Genomic DNA, 23,729 nt, shown 5'->3' on the forward strand with positions numbered 1-23,729 from the left:
ATAATGCTCTACTATGCCCTTTGAATTCCTTCAAAATAAATTTTCAAACCAAGCTTAAGCAAAAATTTAAAAAAATCTACACACCTTTTTTCACTTTGTAGGAGCTCGATATTGCATCTGATGTATCTCTGTACTTTCCAATCATCTAGTTCTGAATTTGTGACCTGTAGTAGCTCTCTGTGTCCTCTTTCCAATGCCACCAGTCTGATCCAAATTGGATTCTCCAAGAAAGAGTTATGCACAATCTCCCAAGATGACCTGATTATAGACCTTTCCAGAAGAGCGAAGTTGTATGAAGTGCCACGTGTACAATTTTCAATATTTGGTTCTAAAAACGATATACAAAAACTACAGTCCGTCCTCTTTCTTTACCTTCTTACGAAATTTCAATCTGATTCCCAGAGAGAAAGTTATGACAATTTTCCCCAGGTCACCTGTTTTGAATGTAATTCAGGAGTCTGCCAAAAGACCAATTTCCTAAGATCATATCTCCGAAAATATCCCGCGAAAAGCTCTGAAATTCGGATCCAAGTTTCAGCGCGATCTCTTCTCAAATGGGTTTTTTTTTTAGACTTCTGAAACATCACAGAAAAAAAGTTATAGCGAAAATTCCATGATGACCTGTTTGGAGCAGCGAAACCCTAGAATCCAAAGCTCTGATACCAAATGTTATGAAACCAGCTCAAGAAAAGATAGAAAAGATAGATCAACGCCTTAGAATTCAGCCTCTTCGAGGGGGCAACCTCCTTTACATTACATAAATGAACAATTCTTGGATGATTCAAATGACAAAACCTCCTTTCTATATATAGGAGTCTAAGGAGTCACAATATAATCCAGCCGACCTAACAATAATAATATAAAGCCACAAAAATAACAATAGAGGGATTCTATGGGGCACAGAAATAACAATATGGGGGTAATAGGGGCACAACGATATAAATAAGGGGTATAACTATAATAATAATGGGGTAATCACTAGTATTATAGGGACCCAACAAGCGCGGACTGAGGTCTCACCCAAAGTAGTATGGGGGGGTGTTGGAACCAGGTTTCCACACCCTTGAGATGTCTGAAGGTTTGATTTGGTCCAACTTCTCATCCCTGTGCGTAGTTTGCTTCGCGTACTTCCCTGGCATTCGTGCCCTAATATACTCTCCCTCACACAGCCCTAGGGGTTGTGGGGCTTCTGTGCTACTAGAGTAGTGCTCTGCACTATTTCCCTAAGTCACACCTAAGATCTTACCTATCTTCCTTAACTAGTTAGTTATCTTCACATAAATAGAATACTGTTGTTATATTTATTTATATAGCACACACACATAAGTTCGCGCAACAAATAAATAGTACACTTGTAATTTATACTCAATAATACATTTAAACAAGAAAAGATACACAGAAAAATGGTAAACTTCTTATTAATTCTTCCAACAGTTACAGAGTCGACCTGCCCTACGCACTCAGCTGCAGGGGTTTGTGAACTCAACTGCAGACTACTAGGCCTCTGCGCACTTAGCTGCAGAGCCTTCTCCTACTCTACAACCCAAAAACACCCTTTACACTTCGACTCAATCTCTTAGACTCATCATGCCTCTTTTCTCTCTTCTTGCCATATCCTCTCTGCTACAGTCCCATGGTCCGCAAACCATGGGTAGCTCTATCAAGCTGACATTATATTACAAAAAAAAGGGAAGACAACCCTGTGACTCTATTATGACTTTGTTCTCTGTGCCGACAAATCATGGAGTCTTTACAATGGACTTGACCAAAACTTTAGCTTTAAGCCTCAAAACATTCCATGGGGGGATTCCATCCCCAACACACATGTCATGCCCCCCCCCGTCCATCCTTCTAGACCTGAGCAACCTAACTCCACTCCTTGTAGAGTGGGCATCTCTATTATGCGGATCGTCTCTAACTCCTGAGTCCTAAACCTCAATCGAAGAAAATAGTCTCCATACAATATTCAGTCTAGTTGCCTACCCAAGCCATCTCCTCGAACCAGCTCCTGCTAGAGAATGTTAATCATCCTCTGCCCCATGCACAACCAACATGCCAAAACAACCAATAGATTCTAATCACAAACCTCCTCACTAGCATCAACTCAAGCTCCCCTAAGGAATGCATGTGCTCAAGCTTGGGGTTGATGACCACATCTATTCCATAGCCATCCCGCATGTATGATATCGAATATGAAGCCCCACCTAGATCCCAATGCCAACTTGGGCCTCAAACACTCTCAATGTCTCAAAGTTTCCACTGAGCTTTACTACGAACTACGACCATCTTCATGAGTGTAACCCCTCGACTAGTTACCAACCCAGAATATCTCGCCATCCTACCCCAAGAGAGGGATTGAATGCACAAACTCTAGCACATAGAACAAGCCCGACATGCGAATGTTGCATCTTGTGCAACTCTGCCCGTCTCATCCCATTACCCAGTCAACACATGAGATCTGACTAGGTAGCTTCGTCTCTCTCTCTCTCCAATGGCCAAAGGTGACCCAACAATGTTGCTAACATGGTCATCCCCTTTGGTATGTCTAGACAACTCTGCCTCTCTCAATCCAATGTGTAAGGATGGGCTGATAACATTGTAGATCCTGTCAGTGTGCCTCTGAAGCGAACTATGCTGAAATCCCAACATGTGGTCTCTATGTTAGCGCTCATCAATGGCTAGACCATTAGATGGTTCTACATCCTCCTCCATTGCGTGCTCGACATGAACCTTCAACTGCTCCTCCATAGACATACCAATATGCATGATATGCTCACTAGTGAGTTGTAGGTGACTTTGGTCTGGCAACTCCATCATAGATCTAGAGGCCTCTGTACCTATTGGCTCCTCAACAACAGTGAAGTTGTCTTCCGACACCTCACCAACCTGTTGTGCAATGTTATCACCCGAGAACTCGGTCACAACCTCGAATACCTCATCAATTGATGACGCCTCATCAATGGGTGTATTCTCAACTATCTCATTGCCAACAATGGCCTGTTTAACTACTCTTTCATCTTTTTTCTTAATACTTCTCATCATCCTTGCAAAATCCCATCGAATCTCCATTGGTTTGTGCATACACCTTAGTTCACAGAATTCCCAAAAAGAGAGGGATGACTGAAGGCCATGACCCAGTGATTGGTATGCCCTCCAGTTTCCCCCAATAACTCCACACTAGTTGCAATCATGTCCAGATTCCCAAATAAGGAATGAATCAACTTCTTCCCCACATAAATCATCATTTGTTGTATCCTCACCACCTCATTCTAGGTGACCGCCATGTTGTTTGATTCTAATATTTGCCACGGGCTAAGCCAAGATTATGGCTTTGATACCATTGTAATGTTCCTAAACAGGAATTTACGTGATAAACCAATTAAACAAATAGTGCAAGAGTTGAAAATTATAAACATTTAGCAAACACCCATGAAACACTGTGATACTGGAACTATTGAGCCATATATTATAAAATATGAGAGAATGAGTACAATATATAAATGGAGTAGTACACCTCGGCTTGTATCAAGGCAAATTTGGACCAAACCTGGTGGTAGAATAGCTAGAAAGATGGTTGTTTAATTGATGCTCTACTATGCTCTATGTTGTTTAAATAAATTAATGATCTACTGACTTTGACCTATTAGAAAATGCCCAAAAACTATCCAGAGAATTCTTCCCTTTTAGCCTTAAACTCCTTCGACAAAACCCAGAAAAACCCAGAAGGGAATTTCTATGATTTTCACTTTGGATTTTTGGCCCCTTGGGGGCTGCTCTTTAACTAGATCTTCTCACTTTTAGCCTACTAGAAAGTGCCCAAAAACTACCCAGAAAATTTTTCCCTTTAAGCCTTACACTCCTTGGACAAAACCTAGAAAAACCCATAAGGGAATTTCTCTGATTTTGACTTTGGAATTTTAGCCCCTTAGGCGCTGCACTCCGACCACATCTACTGACATTCAACTTGTTGGAAAGTGCCTGAAAATGCCCAGAAAATTCTTCCCACTTGGCCTTAGACTCCATGGAAAAAACCCAAAAAAACCGAGAAGGGAATCCCTCTGATTTTGACTTTGCATTTTTGGTCTTTTGGGCGCTACTCTCCGACTACATCCCCTAACTTTCAACCTCTTGGAAAGTGCCAAAAACCTACCCAGAAAATTATTCCATTTTAACCTTTAACTCCTTGGACAAAATCCACAAAAACCCGAAAGGAAATTTCTCTTATTTTTACTTTCGATTTTTGGCCTCTTAGGTGGCTAAATCAACCTCTGCATATTTCTGGCTGCCCAGAAAACACGCAGTCTCTTCCTCTACATGGCTAGCTAAGCTCTGAACTGCTACTAGAAACTACTACAATCTCTCTGGAAAAACCTCCCTAGGGTGGGCACGGATGGTCCCCTAAAGTACAAGTTGAATCTTCCCTGCAGAAGACTCATGGCTAAACAATCTGTTACAGGGAAAAGTGTCTATGCAGAACCGCTAATCCCACTAAGGCGAGTAGCTACCTTAGAAACAAACAAAGTAAAACTACTTCCATTTTCCTTTATGAAAGATAGATGAGAGAAGAATAAAGGAGACCAACCTCTGTCTTGCGCTTGGTTCCTTGCTCGATTCCTCTCTCTTCTGATAGTCCTTTGCTACTTGATTTCTTGTATACCCAGCTTCACAGAGTACCTGTAGAATCAAAGCAGCATAACACTATACGAGAACATGGATCTATTATCATAAACAATCTAGGATTAGATGTAAATTGACCATACAAATGCATGAAACATAAATGACACAAGAGTATGGAGGAAAACTTGAATAGCTTTATTGATAATCAAGAAAGAGCCAAGAGAGTTACAACCAGTTGTTCTGACCCAGCATCATCCTCTCAGCAAGTAAGCCCTTCTTCACCTCATGCAAAGCTTAGATCACCCAACACTATGATGTTTCCTCAAGAAACCAACAACAATTCCTTACAAGATGCAAAATTCCAGCCTCTGGATCTCTAGGATGAAGGATCCATATATAGATGTCTCTAAGGGAGATGAGTCAGCTTGTGATTTGATTAGTGTCTTCCCTCTGATAGTTCTTGCTTCCACTTGGAGATTGATGGTCTCTTACTCATCCTTGGTCGAATTCAGAGAGGCAAGTGTCACAGGAGAAGTTTCTGGAAGATTCCATGCTTCTCCACCTCGCGGATTGACACTGCCATTTATCTCTTCTCGCCCATTGCACCCCATAAAAGGGCTTTTTGAAATGCAACGCACCCACTGAGTGTACTTAGGTGAGATGCAACGCACTTTGCCTATGGAGCAAGTGAAATGATCCCGTTTTTACCAATTCTGAGTAGTTTTTCATGGAGAACTTCTGGGAGAACTTGTAATCAATTGACCTTGTTCCTTTAGGGGTTTGAACAACACTTTTAGGGACTTAGAGCCCTTGGTTTATGGAAATTTTATGCTTGAGGTTGCAGTGCCCAAAAATATCTATAACAGTTGCCCCCTAAAGCATGAGGTCGTTAATCTTTTTTTATGTCGGGTGAAATGCTTTATCACGAGGATCTGAAGTTCTTTCAAGCTAGAAGGAGACCTGTAATAAGATACAATACAATACATTATCTTCATAATATTTTCATGATCTAGCTGAGTCGGGCATTCCCATGCTTAGCTTTATAAATTCATTTTCATGTACATAGGACAGACAATCGTCTGAGTGTAGACTGATGATTCTGGTAGAGCCATCATCCCTTTGATTGGATGATTATCTGTGCAGCAATGATGCACATTTGATGTCTTTATTTTCCTGAATATATATCGCAGCCCGGATGGATGAAACCAGATCCGGGGTCTTCAATCTCGTTCGATCTTCACTCAAAGTACAAGTCGATCCATGTGAGAGATGTTCTGGAGTCGAACATGGAAAGACATCGCCTGATTACTAGCCAATGGTGTAAGCTGTTAACAGGCGTGAGAGGAATCACCGATAATGATAATGATCCTCAAGGTACTGCAGTACAATTCACGTGGTGTGAATAAAGGACTTGGCGTCAAACACCACGCAAAATCTTTTGGTCGAAGGTCATTGATGTAAACCTGTCGCCGGAAGTGAGAAACTTGCCATTGAGGCATGCAAGCTGCAAAGTACTGAAAGGGGTGTTCCTAGATCGACTTCTTGGATAATGAGTTGATGTCGACAAGAAGCGATCCGTCATTGGAGGGCCTTAATGAATCCCACGTCAATGACACGGAATGGAGCAAATGATTTTAATGGAGGTGAAAACGGTCTGGTGATATAAGGTTCAGGGTGGCGGTCATGAAAGAATGGAGCGTAAATGTATTGCAGTGGGCGAGACACAAGTGAATTCTCTGAGTGACTTCTCTTGAACATATCGGAAACACTGACATGATGGATTGGTAGCATTAACCCCAAATGTGGATGGTGTGATGTGACCATGGTGATGTGACTGGTGAATGAAACAACCCAACCCGACTTGGATGCGGAGTGAAAGTGTCATGTTCAAGAGCGACTTGCTACCAACAAAGTTTCTTCAAGTTTTCTTCCCAATTTTTCCCCAGTCATTGCTGACCAGTACCTCTTTATTTTTGTCAAGCTTGAGGAGGATAATATATGCTTGTTCTATAATTTTCCCTTCGGGAAAACACATCGCTATGTTTTAACGAGCCTAGCGATAGTGAAACTCGTTCTTGTCTGCTATGGACAAGTTTGTCGCTATTAGGTTTTAACGAGTTTCACGACAAAGATAACTCGGTCCTTTTCAATTTTAGAGAGTCTGAAAAGGGACGTAAAGGAAACTCCAAAAATCCTTTTTCTTCATCTAATCCCTTAAGTTCGAAAAAGTATAAAACAATACAGAAGGGATGAACTTTCGATACTTTTAACGAGCCGAACAAAACAAGCATTCGATCTTTTTGTGTAATATTCCCTCAGGTCCAAAAATATTAAAATCTAAAGGAGGGATAGCACTTCTGGTCCCTTTAACGAGTTGGAGAGGCTAATGGCTCGGCAATCTTTTCATCTTTTACAAGTCAGTTGAAAAGAGCTTAAAGGAGAATCGTCTTTGAGGAACGAGTGATATATTTGGGTAGCAGTTGATTCCGGGTAAGGTTTGGAATTTCCCAATCACGGCAGTGTTACAAGGATGGCTAACAGGATCACTCTTCACAACTGTTCCTCAAAATGGGTAAACAATCAAATGGAGGTGAATGATCGGCCAATACAAAGTAGAGGTGATGATGAGAACACGACCAAGGCTTCAAAGGCTGAAGTACTACATTCAAGATGGTTATTTACCGGAAATTGGTTCATTTTTTATTGAGCTTAAATGCTGGGGGAAACATTTTCTCATTGCTTATGTTTATTTTTTAACGAGCATGAAGTCCGTGTTAAAACTGCTCGATATATCTAGTCGTATAATAAGGATGTCTCATATATAAAAATGGAAATTTTTCAAATCTTTGCCCCACATCCTTTCTTTATGCAAGTTAGGAAACAACCAATCCTACGAGTTTAAAGGATTAGAGGACCTACAAATTTAAAAAATAAATGGTCGCTCTTCGCTTGCATGCCAAAAGGTTTGCATGCCCCCAAGTATAAAATAGAGTTTCAAGGTCACCCTTCAATCTACCGACAAAAACATTTGTTTTATTGGGAAAGGTTTATCTCTTTCAGGTTACCAAAGATTGTTTTATCTGCACTGCAAACAAAACACTTCTTCGGCGATGCCTACCGAAATAGACAAAGGTGAGTGGCGCAGACGCCTCCACCCACATAACTTTGACAAGGGAATCTTATTCCAGTCTAACCCCCTTTTCCAACCACGGACGGGAGTGTCCGACTAGTCATATATCTCTCGCGGAAACCTATCCTATACCTGAAGTTTTCTTGCCGAAGCAGACCAGGGTGCATGCCCCTGGGTTTCAGTCATGTCCCCCGAATTACTCACGCTCATCAGGTGGATGGACTAGAGATTGATGAGACATTCCTTGCGTGAAAAGACCATTCAGGGATGGTATATGACTATTTTCTATGGTATATGACTATTTGCTATTCCTTCGTACAGAAAACACATTACTCTAAAGAGTGATGAGACAATGGCTCCCATGCAATAAATATAGTCTCGTCCAAGGAGTAGATTATAATCCAGGGGTCCTTGGACTACCATTAAGTTCATGTGAACGGTTTTCCCTCTCAATGTTATGGGAACATTGGGAAGGATCCCTAACAGTCGACTGGTTCCTTTGTCAAAGCCTGTTAGATTTCTCATCTCAGGCAAAAGTGATGGCAAACCAAGCGCTTTCCAAGCAGTCGAGGAAAGGATACTCACAGAAGCCCCTTCATCTATGATGGTACCAGCGATAACCATTCTATATACTTGAGCAATGATTCGGAATGGTATACTAACCGGTAAACAGGGTCTGCCTAGTTGATTCCAGTTGAAGGAAACAACTAGGTTGCTTGGAGGTGGGACCGAATAGACGGTTGGGTACAAATCTGACAAACTTCCTTCCTGCGGTAAAGGAATGGGTAAATTGCCCCCATGTTCATCGGAGTCTGTGTTTACGAAAAGAATTTGGACGGTGTCATCCTTGTTCTCTTCGGTGACTGTATCATCTGAAGATGGAACCTCTGAAGGCAAGACCGGGTCAACTGCTGCCTCGAGCTTTTGACTTTCATCTGGTATGGGTTCAGACGGTTTATCTTCAATGATAGATGCTTCGGCTGACCACCTGGGCGGGTCAGCTGAATTTTCAACTAGTGACAGACTCGGCAAGAGTTTCTTATATCCAGGAGGAAGTCGTAATGGTGAAACCGGACGATCGTCCAAAACTATTTTAGCCTCATCTAAGAAGGGACAACGGTGGACGGCGTGATCACCTTCACACAGTTTACAAGGAAATTTGCACTTTCCTTTTTTTCCAGGGGCTTCACTTTCACTAGTCGATGGTGTGTTTTTAACATGATCATCAGAGGTTGACGACACCGGGTTGTGCAAACGAGGAGACCAGTCCCTTAAGATCTGAGGGATGCAAGGACAATCTCTATGGTAGTGGTCTCCTTTGCAAATGACACATGGCGATTTAGGCCTGGTCAGTGCAATGTGTGGATTTTCGCTAGACGACGCTTGGTTGCCCCTTTTCACCTTTGGCTCATTCTTCTTCTTCTCTTTCTTCTTCTTTTCCTTCTTCTTCTCTGGTACTTGATTTTTTTCTTTATCAGCCTCATCAAGCGAAGAGGAAGTAGGGGAGGAAGAATTGGATGAAGTAGAGGGTTTCGAGGTAACTCTGGAATTGTCTGGTTGTTGACTTGATTGTTCAGGAATTGCGGTGTCAATCCTGGAAGCGACAATGTGGCCATATGGGGTGCACCAACATCTCCCCGAGAGGAGAAGGGACTAGGATTTCCTCCAAAGGGAACTCCTTGGTTGGTGGACTCCATTCTCTCAACATAAGACCAAGGTAGGAAAGGTGATGATTATTCTGTTTAAAATAAATTTTAGATGCTTTGACACAACTTGTTTTTTCAATTTTAAAGAGTCGAGAAAAAACAAAAGATGACTCTAGTCGCCTTCGATTTTTAATGAGCCTGATGTGAAAAGTGCTTAGATGGACCTTTTCCATTAAGGAGTCTAAAAAGGAACGAAAGGGACTGCTCTAGAAATCTAGGCAGAGGGATTACCAAACCAATCGCAAAAATATATAATACGTTTTACGGTACGGCAGTCAATCTTCCCTAATGTTGTGTTCAGTGCATTGCGATCGATAGGGCAGCAGACACGGCTTCCTATGGATAAAGGATTAAGCCTATTTTGGTCTCCCAAAATATACTCGACGGTACGTGGGAGCACAAGTCCGAACTTGCACTTATCGTCTCAAAGTGGAGGAATCACCTAACCAACAGTGAGAACAATAGTTACCACGCTTTACGACACCAGAATACGTCTCTAGCCTAGACTTCTAGATGTTGTGCATTAGGTTCCAAAGCGTTGTTAGATTCATTAAATTTATTTTATAGTTGATATTGCATAAGAAATTTGCCTTTCAGGTTCACGCGTGATGTAGATGTACAATTCCTAAAATGCAATCTAAGATGATAAACAGTCATTTTATCTTCTTTGTGCAATGAAAATCCTAGCTACTAAGGAAAGAAAGACAGAATTCTTTCAACAAAGAGCAAAGAGCACAAACTATATGCAATGTCCTAAATCAAACCAATCAAATAGTCTAAATGCAAATGCACATACATGTATTTGTTTTCAGCCTTCTTAATATGTGAATGATAAAAAAAAGGTAATGCGCAAATCTGAATCATTTTTAAAAGCGACAATTACTGACAAGTTTCTTTTCAAAATCAAAATGAAGACAATGACGACACTTTGCGATTTGGAAATTAAAACTTGCTTTAGACACTAGAAAAACTACTAATTCATATCAAATACAATAGTAACAGGGTAATTGACTATCAAGAGCAATCAGACTCTCTTCTATGACTGAAAACGACACTTGCGACACTTCCAAATCAAGAAATGACAGTACAATTACATTACTTTTTTGCAAAGGAGAACTGAAAATGACTCAACAAATACACAAAAACATTTACAGTTCTTTTCACAATGGAGGCGGAATAACAGCAAGGAAAGGGGTTTCAAACAGAGGTGTATTGACTATAGGCAGCAAAACTCTTGAATAGATCTGAAAAGAGTGAACACAGAAACCAAAATTTAGGAACAATGCCTAGTCTGATCAGCGCAGTTGTAACGCAGTGAATTTGAAATGTAGCGCACCTACTACACTCAGTAAGTGCGCTGAATTTGAGACTCACAGAACAGACAGTGTGCTGGACCAGAGACGAGACTTTTCTTGGGTTCCGAGTCACAGTTTGCAATTCAGTTCAGGGATTTTGGCCGAGCAAGTGGTAATCAGTAAATCAATCACAAGGGTAGATCTAAGGAGGTTAGTAGAGCCACCACAAGGGAAATTAGAGAGGTTGTAAATATGTTGTTTAATTCATAAACGAAACCCGGAGATTGACTGAAGTGGCATTTATCTACTTTGCATTTGCATAGCAAATGTAGTTCGAAGGCTACCTGGCTCAACTTCAAGCTTCGCCTGTAAGTTTATAAAGTAAACAAATGTAGATAAACAAACAACCTAGTCGCTCCCCAGCGGAGTCGCCATTTTGTTACAGGGAAAAGTGTCTATGCATAACTGCTAATCCCACTAAGGCGGGTAGCTACCTTAGAAACAAACAAAGTAAAACTACTTTCTTTTTCCTTTATGAAAGATAGATGAGAGAAGAATAAAGGAGACCAACCTCTGTCTTGCACTTGGTTCCTTGCTCGATTCCTCTCTCTTCTGATAGTCCTTTTCTACTCGATTTCTTGTATACCCAGCTTCACAGAGTACCTGTAGAATCAAAGCAGCATAACACTATACGAGAATATGGATCTATTATCATAAACAATCTAGGATCAGATGTAAATTGACCATACAAGTGCATGAAACATAAATGACACAAGAGTATGGAGGAAAACTTGAATAGCTTTATTGATAATCAAGAAAGAGCCAAGAGAGTTACAACCAGTTGTTATGACCTAGCATCATCCTCTCAACAAGTAAGCCCTTCTTCACCTCATGCAAAGCTTAGATCACCCAACACTATGATGTTGCCTCAAGAAACCAACATCAATTCCTTACAAGATGCAAAATTCCAGCCTCCGGATCTCTGGGATGAGGGATCCATATATAGATGTCTATAAGGGAGATGAGTCAGCTTGCGATTTGATTAGTGTCTTCCCTCTGATAGTTCTTGCTTCCACTTGGAGATTGATGGTCTCTTACTCATCCTTGGTCGAATTCAGAGAGGCAAGTGTCACAGGAGAAGTTTCTGGAAGATTCCATGCTTCTCCACCTCACGTATTAACACTGCCATTTGCCTCTTCTCACCCATCGCACCCCATAGAAGGGATTTTTGAAATGCAACGCACCCACTGAGTGTACTTAGGTGAGATGCAACGCACTTTGCCTATGGAGCAGGTGAAATGATCCAGTTTTGACTAGTTCTGAGTAGTTTTTCATGGAGAAATTCTGGGAGAAGCTGTAATCAATTGACCTTGTTCCTTTATGGGTTGGAACAACACTTTTAGGGACTTAAGAGCCCTTGGTTTATGGAAATTTTATGCTTGGGGTTGCAGTGCCCAAAAATGTCTATAACACAATCGGTAGACTCACTAAGCAGCAGAATGTACAAGAGTGAGTTTTTTTGTCAAATATTCAAGATGAAAACAAAATAAGAGTTTATCTCTCTTTATAACTCCTTGGTTCCCCTTAGTCTCATGTGGGCCCCTCCATCCACCCGTTCGATTTTCCCTCCAAACAAATCAAATGGCTAATCCCAACTCCTATGTGGGTGGCCCCCACATTCCCCTAGCAGCTAAATAAAGTCGATTTGGCTGCTAAGTCCCTAAGTCGAAAGTGTGGGGTCCTCTTCCTTAGTAAGAAATGTCCAAAATTGTGTAGTAACACCCTATTACTAATGTGTTTGACAAGGGACATGACATTGATTCTATGTGTTGATGCAATATTCTAAGTTCAGTTTTTTGTTCTGGTTACATTGATCTCATTGTTCTATTGAAATTAAGTTGGTTTTCTCTTAAGTTGATCTACAAGTTTTGATGTATTAAAGCAGGTGGATGGCGTGAAACTTTATGAAACATTGTCCATGGATGTTTCTGAGGGTTGGAGACTTTAGTGAGGAAGTCGAAGCTTCCTGCCAGTAGTAGCTGGTAATTAGATCAAGGGGTTGGAGCCTTCAGTAAAGGAGTCGAAGCTTCCTGCCAGTAGTAGCTGGTAATCAGATTAGGGGGTTGGAGCTCCCTTTTAGTAGGAGATGGATAACGATTGAAGGTTGTAGCCTTCAGAAGGTGGGTGCCTGCATACTGGTATGAGTCTGCACTAGTACAATAATGTAAGAAGTTTTTGATATTAATACGTTTGAAGACTGGAACAAGAACTATGGTGGTTTTCTCCCACATTGGGTTTCCACCTTAAATCTTGGTGTTCATGTGTGATACGTTATTATGTTCTTACTACACTTGCTTACTGCATATCAAATGCTTGGTAAATCTCTTACATTATGGTTTAAGTTTAACATATAAAGAATTAGTTCTCTTACAATCTTAATAAGCATATGATAGTTTCTTTTACAACAGTGGTGTGTATTCATGACTTGGGTTTAGTGAATCCATGTATATATTTCCAAAAAGGAAATTATTATTGTGAGATTTTGAAATACTGATTCACACCCCCCCTCTCAGTGTTTTTCCCAACAATTGGTATGATAGAAGATCCTTCAAAAGAAGCTTGATTCCTTGAAGGAATATATCCTAAGATGAGAAATCTAGATGGAAATACATCTATCAAACCACCACTCTTCAACGAAAATAATTTAATATATTGCAAGAAAAGAACAAGATCCTATCTTCAATCCCTTGGAGTAGATGTTTGGGAAATTGTGGAAGGAGGTTACCAATATCTAGCTGCAGTTCCCATAGATGCAACAGAAAAGAAGACGTATGAAACCAATTTCAAATTTGTCAATGCATTATTGGGAACTTTAACAAAATAAGAATTTGTCAAAGTTATGGAGTTAAACATAGCAAACCAAATATGGGATAAAATCACTCAAATCTATGAAGGTGATACCAAGGTAAAAAATGCTAAACTCCAAACTCTCAAAATTGAATATGAAACTCTCACAATGCATAATGATGAAATTATTTCTAGTTTCTTTCTAAGTATAGATGATATTGTAAATCACATGAAAAATCTGGTTGAAGAAATAAAGGACATCACTTTAGTAGAGAAAATCCTAATTTCTCTAACTCCTAAATTTGAGTCAAAAGTGTCTATCATTGAAGAGAAGAAAGATGTGCAAGATCTTATTGTTGTTCAACTTCACTGAATCCTAACTACTTTTGAAATGAGAAATGGAGGTTGCTGAGAAGTTAAACAAACCGAATTTAAAGAATCTGCAAAAGAAAAAGAAAAGGAAGAACATAAGGAATCAGGATATGTATCAAAAGAATATGAGGTGAACTTTGTAAAGAAACTTCAACTCAGCACGAGAAGGTTTAGAGGTATGCTTCCCTTCAAATGTTTTTCTTGTGGTAGAGTTGGTCATTATGCTTCTAAATTTCCTCATAAAGATAACCATGACAAAGGGAAGGATATTGCAAAAGGTAATAGGAGACGGTTTGACAATAGAAGAATTTATTATACTCATGAAGGTAGTGATGACTTGTCAAATAGTGAAGAAGGAGAATTTGATCAAGATCTTAAATTATTCATGGATTTTGAGAAAAATACTAATGAGTCTAATGATAAATTTATGGATGCTTTAGAGGAAAAATATTTATTTGAAGAAATTAATCAACTCAATTTTTTTTTGCAAGAAAACAAAGTAGCCAAAGATACATTGAAGCATTAACTCATAGAAAACTAAATGCATAATGAGAAGTTATAATCTGAAGTAGTAAGTCTAAGAAAGGAACTTGAGAAAATAAAAACTCTGAATCTTAGATTTTCTAAAGGATTTAAAACCTTATATGAAATTATCAAGGTACAATTCTCTCCTCTTATGAAGATAGGTCATGGATACACTGGAGAAGCATCTCAAACAAAAAGGTCTTCAGCCACCACCAGACACTATCCAAATGTAGCAAAAAGTATTCAACAAAGATTTAGTCCTTAGCATGGATACAAAGGAGAAACATCTCAAACAGAAAAGTTTCATCCACCACCGGAAGTTATATAAACGCAACAAAAATGAATCAACAAAGATTCAGTCCTCAACAAAAGAATAAAGACATTCCACAAGTAAATCATGTTCACTCTAATCCAAGGATGAACAAAAACAAAAGCACCAGTCAAAAGGTAAACAACACTAGAAGATTCTATGATCACAAAAATTTCTTCTTTAATGGACAATGTTTCTCATGTCATAATTTTGGTCATGTGACTGCTCAATGTGTTTCATATAAAACCACCATTACTAGAGAAGCATGAAAACAAAGGAATGAGACAGGAATCAAGAAGAATACTTATAAGAACTTCTCATCTCTTGGAGAAGAAATTGAATGTTGATTTTGTAATAAATTTGGACATGAAGAATATGAATGGAGGAGAAAATTACAGCCAACATCTAAAAAAGAGAAAATATCAACAAATTCTAAGGTATGGAAAAGTAACGAGTTACAATCTAAAAGTTGTGTCATAACATTGTTTACAGAAGGACAAGAAAATCAATGGTACATTGATAGTGGATGCTCAAAACACATGACATGTGATAAATATAAACTTATTTCATACAATTCTTTAGAGAAAGAAAAGAATCTCACTTTTGGAAATGACTCACGTAGTGTCATTAATGGTAAAGGTTCTATTTCTCTAAAAGAAAAGGTTAAAGCTAGTAATGTTATGTATGATGTTGGATTAAATCATAACTTGTTGAGTGTTAGCCAAATGTGTGACCAAGGAAATGAGGTAGTATTTCGATGAAAGGAATGCATGGCTCCTGAAATTGGCACATGAAAGATCATAATAAAAGGATCAAGAACATTGATCAATCTGTATATATTGAAAGGTGGCCAAGAACAATGTTACCTAGGAAAGGAAAATGAAAACTGCTTATGGCACAAAAGGTTGGGACATCTAAGCTTCTCTCAAATAAGCAAATCAAGCAGGCTCAAAGTTGTTCATGATCTACCCAACATCACCATACCAGAAAGTACCATATGTAAGTCATGTCAATTTGGTAAGAAAACCAGAGTTCAATTCAATGCCAAAGAAGGATCAGCAAGTAAGCCTCTTGAAATTATATATACTAATTTGTGTGGACTAGTAAGAAAAAATTCACCTCGTGGAGAATAATACTATATATTGTTCATTAATGACTTTTATAGAATGTGATGGATCAATTTATTGAAAGACGAAGATGAAGCATTTGATAAATTTAAAGTCTTCAAAGCATTAGTTGAAAATTAATTATATCTAAAAATCAAATATCTCAGATCTGACCAAGGAGGAGAATACATATCAAATGAATTCTTTGATTTCTGTGAACATCTTGATATAAAAATACAAATTTTTGTAGCTAAAACTCCTCAACAAAATGGCATGGTAGAAAGAATGAATAGAATTGTTAAAAAAATGGCTTGTGCTATGATTGATGAGTCTAGAACTCTTGGCACCTTCTAGGGTGAAGCTGCACATACCACAATAAATATTCTCAACAAGGCTCATGTTCGTGTGAATAGAAATAAAACTCTGTATGAACTTTGGTATGGTAAACCTGCCACTATAAATAATTTTAGAGTTTTTGGAAGGAAACGTTTCATCAAAACAAATTACGAAAAACTTGGTAAGTTTGAAGCTAGAGAAATTGAAGGAATAAATCTTGGTTACTCATCTAGAAGAAAAGCATACAAATGTTACAATAAGAGACTTCGGAAAATTGTTGAATACATTGATGTTGTGATTAATGAAGCATGCATAGATCCCAAAAAGGTAACATAAACAAAAGAGGATGATGATGATGAATGTTTTCCCACATCAAATCGCAATGATATAGAAGAAGAAACTAATGAAGCAACAGAAGAAGACACATTAGAAAAATAAAAGGCTCCATCCATGTATGTTCAAAAGAATCATTCAGAAACACAAATTCTAGGAGAAAATGAATTTGTGGTACAAACAAGAAGAAACCTTGTAGGTTGTTTTAGATATAAAGCTTTATTATCCACCATTGAACCACAAAATGTAAATCAAGCTAGAAAACATGAATGTTCGGTTAAGGCCATGAATGAAGAACTTTATCAAATTGAAAAGAAAGATACTTGGGAATTGGTTCCAAGGACTCATGATAAAAATGTTATTGGGACAAAATGGATATTCAAAAATAAGTTGAATGAAAATGGAGAGGTCATTAGGAACAAGGATAGATTTTTTTGTAAAGGTTATGCTCAAGATGAAGATATAGAATTTGAAGAAACATTTGCACTAGTAGCCAGATTTGAAGCCATAAGAATATTTCTTGCACTTTCAAAGTTTATCAAATGGATGTAAAATCTACTTTCTTTAATGGAGATCTATAAGAAGAAGTATATATTCAATAACCAGAAGGATTCATTCTAGGGAATGATGAAAACCTTGTATGAAAGCTAAAAAAGGATTTATATGGGCTAAAACAAGATCCATGGGTATGGTATTATGGTCTTCAAAAATATATTCAACAACAAGGTTTCACAAGAGGATCCGTAGGCAACAACGTTACACAAAAATTTTGAATGATAAACTATTATTTATTGTTCTTTATGTTGATGATATCATCTTTGGTAGTAATGAAGAATCTCTGAGTCAAAACTTTGCTTATGTTATGCAACAAGAATTTGAAATGTTTTTACATGGGGAACTAACATATTTTCCTCGTCTACAAGTGCAACAAGCAAGAGATGGCATCTTTCTCCGCCAAAAAAAATAGCTCAAGCAGATTCTTAATATGTATGGGATGGAAGATTGTAAATCTATATGTACTCCCTTGATGACAGGATGTAGCCTCAGTTCTAATGATGATTCTCCCGTAGTAAACCAACCAGAGTATAATTCTATGATTGGATGTTTGCTTTATCTAATAGGCACTAGACCAGATATCATGCATGCAGTTGGGATTGTTGGACGTTTCCAATCCAATCCAAAGGAATCACATCTTTTGGTATTAAAGAGAATATTCAAATATCTCCAAGGGTTTGGTCTATGGTATCCTAAAGATTCAAATCTTACGTTTCATACATATAGAGATGCAGATTTGGCTGGAAATGTTGATGACTAGAAAAGCACTAGCGAAGGTGCATTTTACATGGGGCCCCAATTGGTATCTTGGTTTAGCAAGAAACAAATTTTTGTGGCTTTATCTACAGTAGAAGCAGGATATGGGGTTGTTTCATCTTGTTCCACAAAACTCCTCTAGATGATGCAAACATTACAAGATATACAAATACAATGTTCTCCACCCATCTCCATCCTATGTGTTAATAGAAGTGCTATTAGTATTTCGAAAATTCTTGTTATGCACTGCAAGATGAAGCATATTCCTATTAAGTATCACTTGCTATGAGAACAATTCCTTTAGAAAACGGGTAAGTTTGAGTATTTTCCCTCCAGAGAACAAGTTGTTGATATATTCACTAAACCTCTCTACAGAGAAGCATTTGACTATCTCAGACATAAACTGGGAGTTGTCTCTCCCTCATTTTTTTGTTAATATAGTCTTCTCAGTCTACAGGTAAGAATTCAAAAGGTTGTTTTCTGTACACAGGTTTCTTGAACCACAAGCATTTATATATGTGAATTTTTTTTGCAAAGAGTCACGCATGTTTTTCTATGATAGAAAAACAATGGGATAAACCCAAGATTAGCAACTATGATTTTATTTTTCTTGGCCTGGTGTTGATGGGTACAGTCTGTTGATATGATATTGAGTTATGTTTTTCTCATTGATATTTATCTGATTGATTAATATGCTTTGATGAATGATTTTTTTACAATGAACAGGTAGCACGGGTTCAAGGGGAGAAATAGCCTTGCAGAATATAATGCATTGTTAGCATTATGGTTGTTGAATTATGCTACTATTAAGAAATTTCAATCTCAGTTATTAATGTCATATATGTCATTTCATCTAAAGGTCATGTGGAGACCTGTGATGTAATAATTGTCATATTCATTCATGTGTGATCTTTTGAGGTCATGTCAAATATGTAATCCCACTTGGTTGGGTGGTTAAGTCAAATATGTATCCCCACATGGTTGGGTGATTGATTTAAGTATGAGTCCTTAATGATAGGAAGGTCATACTCAATTGAGTTATAGAGTCATTTTCCTCATTTGAAAATATTTCTAAACATTCAACATGTGCTCACGAGGAGCATGCACAATATAGTGCAAATCAAATCCAAAGAGGGAGCTTTGGTCCACCCTTTTCCTTTGATGTCAAAGGGGGAGAGTATATTGGTGTTTGAATAATAGTTATTTGATGTCTCTAGTGTGTTTCTATAGGTTGAGGTGATCAACACCAACATCATTGTAATGAAGTCCAAAGGGGGCGATTGTTGGCATTATGATGCATGTGTTGTCCTTGATGGAAACTCACTTATAACATAACAAGTATATGGTAGCTAGATGAATCCACAGTTCAATTCAGAGGTGATAGAGTGATCAAATAGAATAATAGAATGATGGGACAAAGGTTTACAGATCATAATTAGATCTTTGATAAAGGTGAAATTTTGAATATCTATATGTGGGTTTGTAAAGGCCAAGTCACATATACACGCAAGTTTGGTGAAGCAAAGTCACATATAGTTTTTTCACCATGGTATTCTAAATACCAAGGGTCTTTACCATGGTATTTGCCTATAGTAATGACCACGACAATAGATATTGATTCCATCAAAGATAACCACTGGCACTAGTGTAGTTTTGACCGGTGGTATTGGATAAGGGCTAAACTATGTAAGGAGATGAATATTAAAGTGCTAAGTGTGCATGTGAAGGGTTTTTTGATGAATACTTACATCTGAAGTATATTTTCATTGTAAGCGTCATAGTTGACACATAGATTTGAAATAATTATGCACCGATGAATAAAATGATGGATCAGGATCATGAGACCTAAAATGACTTTCCATTGTATGATTTTCTCATTGATTTACTAGATCTAAGTATTGAAGCATGATTTTTTTTAATCTCTGAATATTATGATCTTGGTCTCTCTGATGTTCTAAAGAGGTACGCAATTTTAGATCAAAATTTTTAGATCCATATGTATGTTGGTATCGCTAATGTCTTGTACATAAAGGAAGGGTTTCTGCTCATTGTTGTAGATCTATACATATGTTTGTCTCGGTGAATTCATGTATACATGTTATTTCATTTCTTCAAAGTCATGTATATAAAGAAATTGTTTTGTTCATAAATGGTTGATAAACCCGATCAATATTGATGTATCTTTGTTTTTTTGTCAATGATGCCCTCATGTTGATCTCATTTGAGTGATAATGTCTGAAGTAGAACTGATTGAATGAAGATGTTGAATTTGGTTACATGTTGATTGGTTGAAAAAATTATTGATGTTGCTACCTGTATGAGGGTTCTGTAAGCTAACTTAATATTTCATAATAACTTTGGTCAACTTTGTGTCTGATTTAGAATTACAAAGTTTTTAGTATATTGAGATATGTACATAGGTTTCTCTATAGAAAAGTGTGTATACACAAGGGTTTCCTTAAGTGAAGTTGCATATACATGTTGACATATGAATGATCAAGGTTGCAGTTAATTTTGTGTGTTGATGTAGTATCTGGGTTCAGTTCTATGTTCTTGGTACAGTGATCTCACTGTTCTGTTTGAATTAACTTGGTTTTTGCTTCAGTTGATCTACAAGTTGTGATGTGTTAAAGTAGGTGGATCTAGTGTCAAAATTTATGAAACGTGGTCCATAGATGTTGGTGAGGATTGGAGACTTTAGCGATGAATTTGAAGCTTCCTACTAGTAGTAGCTAAGAATCAGATGAGGGGGTTGGATCCTTCAGTAAGGAAGTCAAAGCTTCCTGCCAGTAGTAAGTGGTAATCATATCATGGGGTTGGAGCTCTCTTCTTGTATGAGCTAGAGAATGAGTGAAGGTTGTAGCCTTTAGCATGTGGGTGCCTGTGTACTGGTATGAGTTTTCACCAATACAAGAATGTAAGAATTTTTTTGATATTAATAAGTTTAAATACTGAGGCGAGAATTGTGGTGGTTTTCTCCCACATTGGGTTTCCACCATAAATCTTGGTGTTGATGTTTGTTGCTTATGTGTGATGCTTTATTTTTTTCTTACTACACCTACTTACAGATTATCAAATGCCTGATAAATCTCTTACATTATTGTTTAAGTTTAACAGATAGATAATTAGTTGTTTTACAAGTTTAATAAGAATACGCTAGTTTCTTTTACGACAATTGTGTGCATATGTGAGTTGGGTTTATTGAAGTTGTGTATATATTTCAGAAAATAAAATTATTATTGTGTGTTTTTAAAATATTGATTCACCCCCCTCGCCATCTTAGTATTTTCCCAACATGTACATGAGATGTTCAATTTTAAGAAAATATGAATGATAAAGGAGATATATGAAATGAAAATATGGTCAAAACATAGATAATGTGACTAAACTAACATCAAAAAGTGGCACCCAGTAGTAGCACTACACATCCAGAGACCACATTGACTCTACCAAGAAACCTTACTTCTATTGTCTTTCCACTATTCATGCTTGTTCTAACGTGCCACAAATCACACTAATTTTCTTCCATTGATGTATACCTCAACATTAATTGCCATAGCATAAACATAGAAATAGTATGATCACATAATATCAAGTAATATCCACATAATACTTACATAGATTTGTCAGGGCTTCTCTTCCCATTTCATTCCTCATAAGCCATGAACCTCTTAATGGCATTCACCTACATAGGAAATCACTCCTCCACAAGAATGATCCCTCAGAATTTTGTCAGACAATGACATGCATACATACATATATACATATAAACATCGACATAAAAAAATCATGATCCTTGATAACCCTATAAGACATTGGCATACATACATACATGCATATACATATATAGATATCAACATAATCATGATCACAACATAATTACTAGATATCATATGCACAACATTGAGAACAATGGTTCCTAACATAGCCAAGGCATATGACACCTCAAAGACATTTATTTTACATTTCATGTTACCTTTATCATGACTTTCCTTTCGCCATCCATTTATCTCAATGGTCCCAACCTATCCAACCGATTGTCATATTCTTACCTTAAGCTACTCTTATACAAGAACTGGGCTTCATCCAAGTCTTACATTACCTATTGGGTACCACTCAACTCTCCTGAACTATGTTAAGTTCCTCCTTTCCAATCAATTCCCAATACCCTCAAAAACTAAAAGGTGAGAACCAAAAGTAACGAAGAAGAAAACCATGAGAAAGCAATACCAATACAACACCATAAAAAAACATGTTCTGGACATACACTAGACATAAACAAAACCATGAATCAAGCACAAAAAAATCACAAAGCCTCGAAAGCACAAAAATAGCAAGAGAAACCATGAATCAACCCCCATGGGTTACCAATTCTTCCAATAGAAAGATCAACCTCATCTTTCTTTAATATTTCATGGAGATCTCTTTTTCCATGCAATCCCCTACATCATATTACCATAAACACATAACTTTCATTACATAAATAACAATAACAATATATTGGTTACCTTACCTTGTTGTATGAAGCAAGCTTCCCTGAACACCTACACATATATCATCTCTCATGGAACTACAATTCCTTAATGGATCCAACCATAACTGGAAACCAATTGTTTACATGTCAAGTACATGTTCATAACTATAGCACATATCCACATAATGTTAGATAAAATCAAGGCTAAGAAGATATCATGTATTGAAAGTACTCCTTCATTTGAGATTATAGCTTACAAGCATAGCCAAAGGAATTCTTACCTAAATCCTCTCTTTTACATTTTTGCCTTGTTGCAGTTGAGTCTTATTGTGTGTTATGAGAACACCTAGCTGTTAATTATATTTGCAAATAAATTGTTACCTTGAAATGCTAATACCAAGCATGTTTCCCTACAAATGCTCACACATGTTAATCACATTGCAAATATCAAGACACTATGTTTATCAATTTTAAATCAACCTTTACCAAGACTAAAAACCATATCACAAGGAACAATCAACTCACAACTATCACCCACTTTGCACTCAAGTGCATATCAAATGTCTCAACATATATTACGTTTGTGAAATCATCCTAAAATAAGGTCATTTCTTCATGAAATATTATAGAAACATACTTATCTCATCAAATTGAGAAAACATTTAAATAATATATAGATGACATAATAGACACCAAACACTAAAACAACGAATAGAAGACATAACCAAACATTTAAACACAAAACATATGACATAAGAAAACTCATACATTAATGTATCTCATGGGAGGCTGTCACATCTACACAAATCAATCCAAATTAACATGATACATATAGCATCAATGTATTAGCTACAATGACCATAATCATCGTGAATTTGACCACAATGCACATAACAACAAGTTTACTACCATTCATGACTAACTATGCATGTGCATATGGCCACACTGATCAACTAGAATCTATCAAGCATGTAACTATGTCAACAATAAAATGACATGTATATACATAACCATAATGCATATCAGAACCATTAATCAACATACTTTCATTCCCAACATACAAACTTGTATGACGATGTGCTCTTACCCTAAGGTCTAGTGCTACAACTTTGCTCTAATAATTTGCATCCCTTGCTCTACCTCATCCAACACATTAGCATGATATCATACCAACAACATCATGATGAAATAAACTACACAATGACCTCATTCACAACAACCATTACCATGACAATGCATGCATAACAACATATGGACACTAACATGCATATATAGTCGACATGCATTCATGACCAACACATTCCAACAAAAACATCATCAACTTCTGCATGACAACACAATTGTAACAATAAGCATCACCTTGCATA

The sequence above is a fragment of the Pinus tabuliformis genome, chromosome 7, assembly GCF_031772625.1.
Source record: "Pinus tabuliformis cultivar Carrire ecotype Pingquan chromosome 7, CPIR1, whole genome shotgun sequence".
NCBI classification, from domain to species: domain Eukaryota; kingdom Viridiplantae; phylum Streptophyta; class Pinopsida; order Pinales; family Pinaceae; genus Pinus; species Pinus tabuliformis.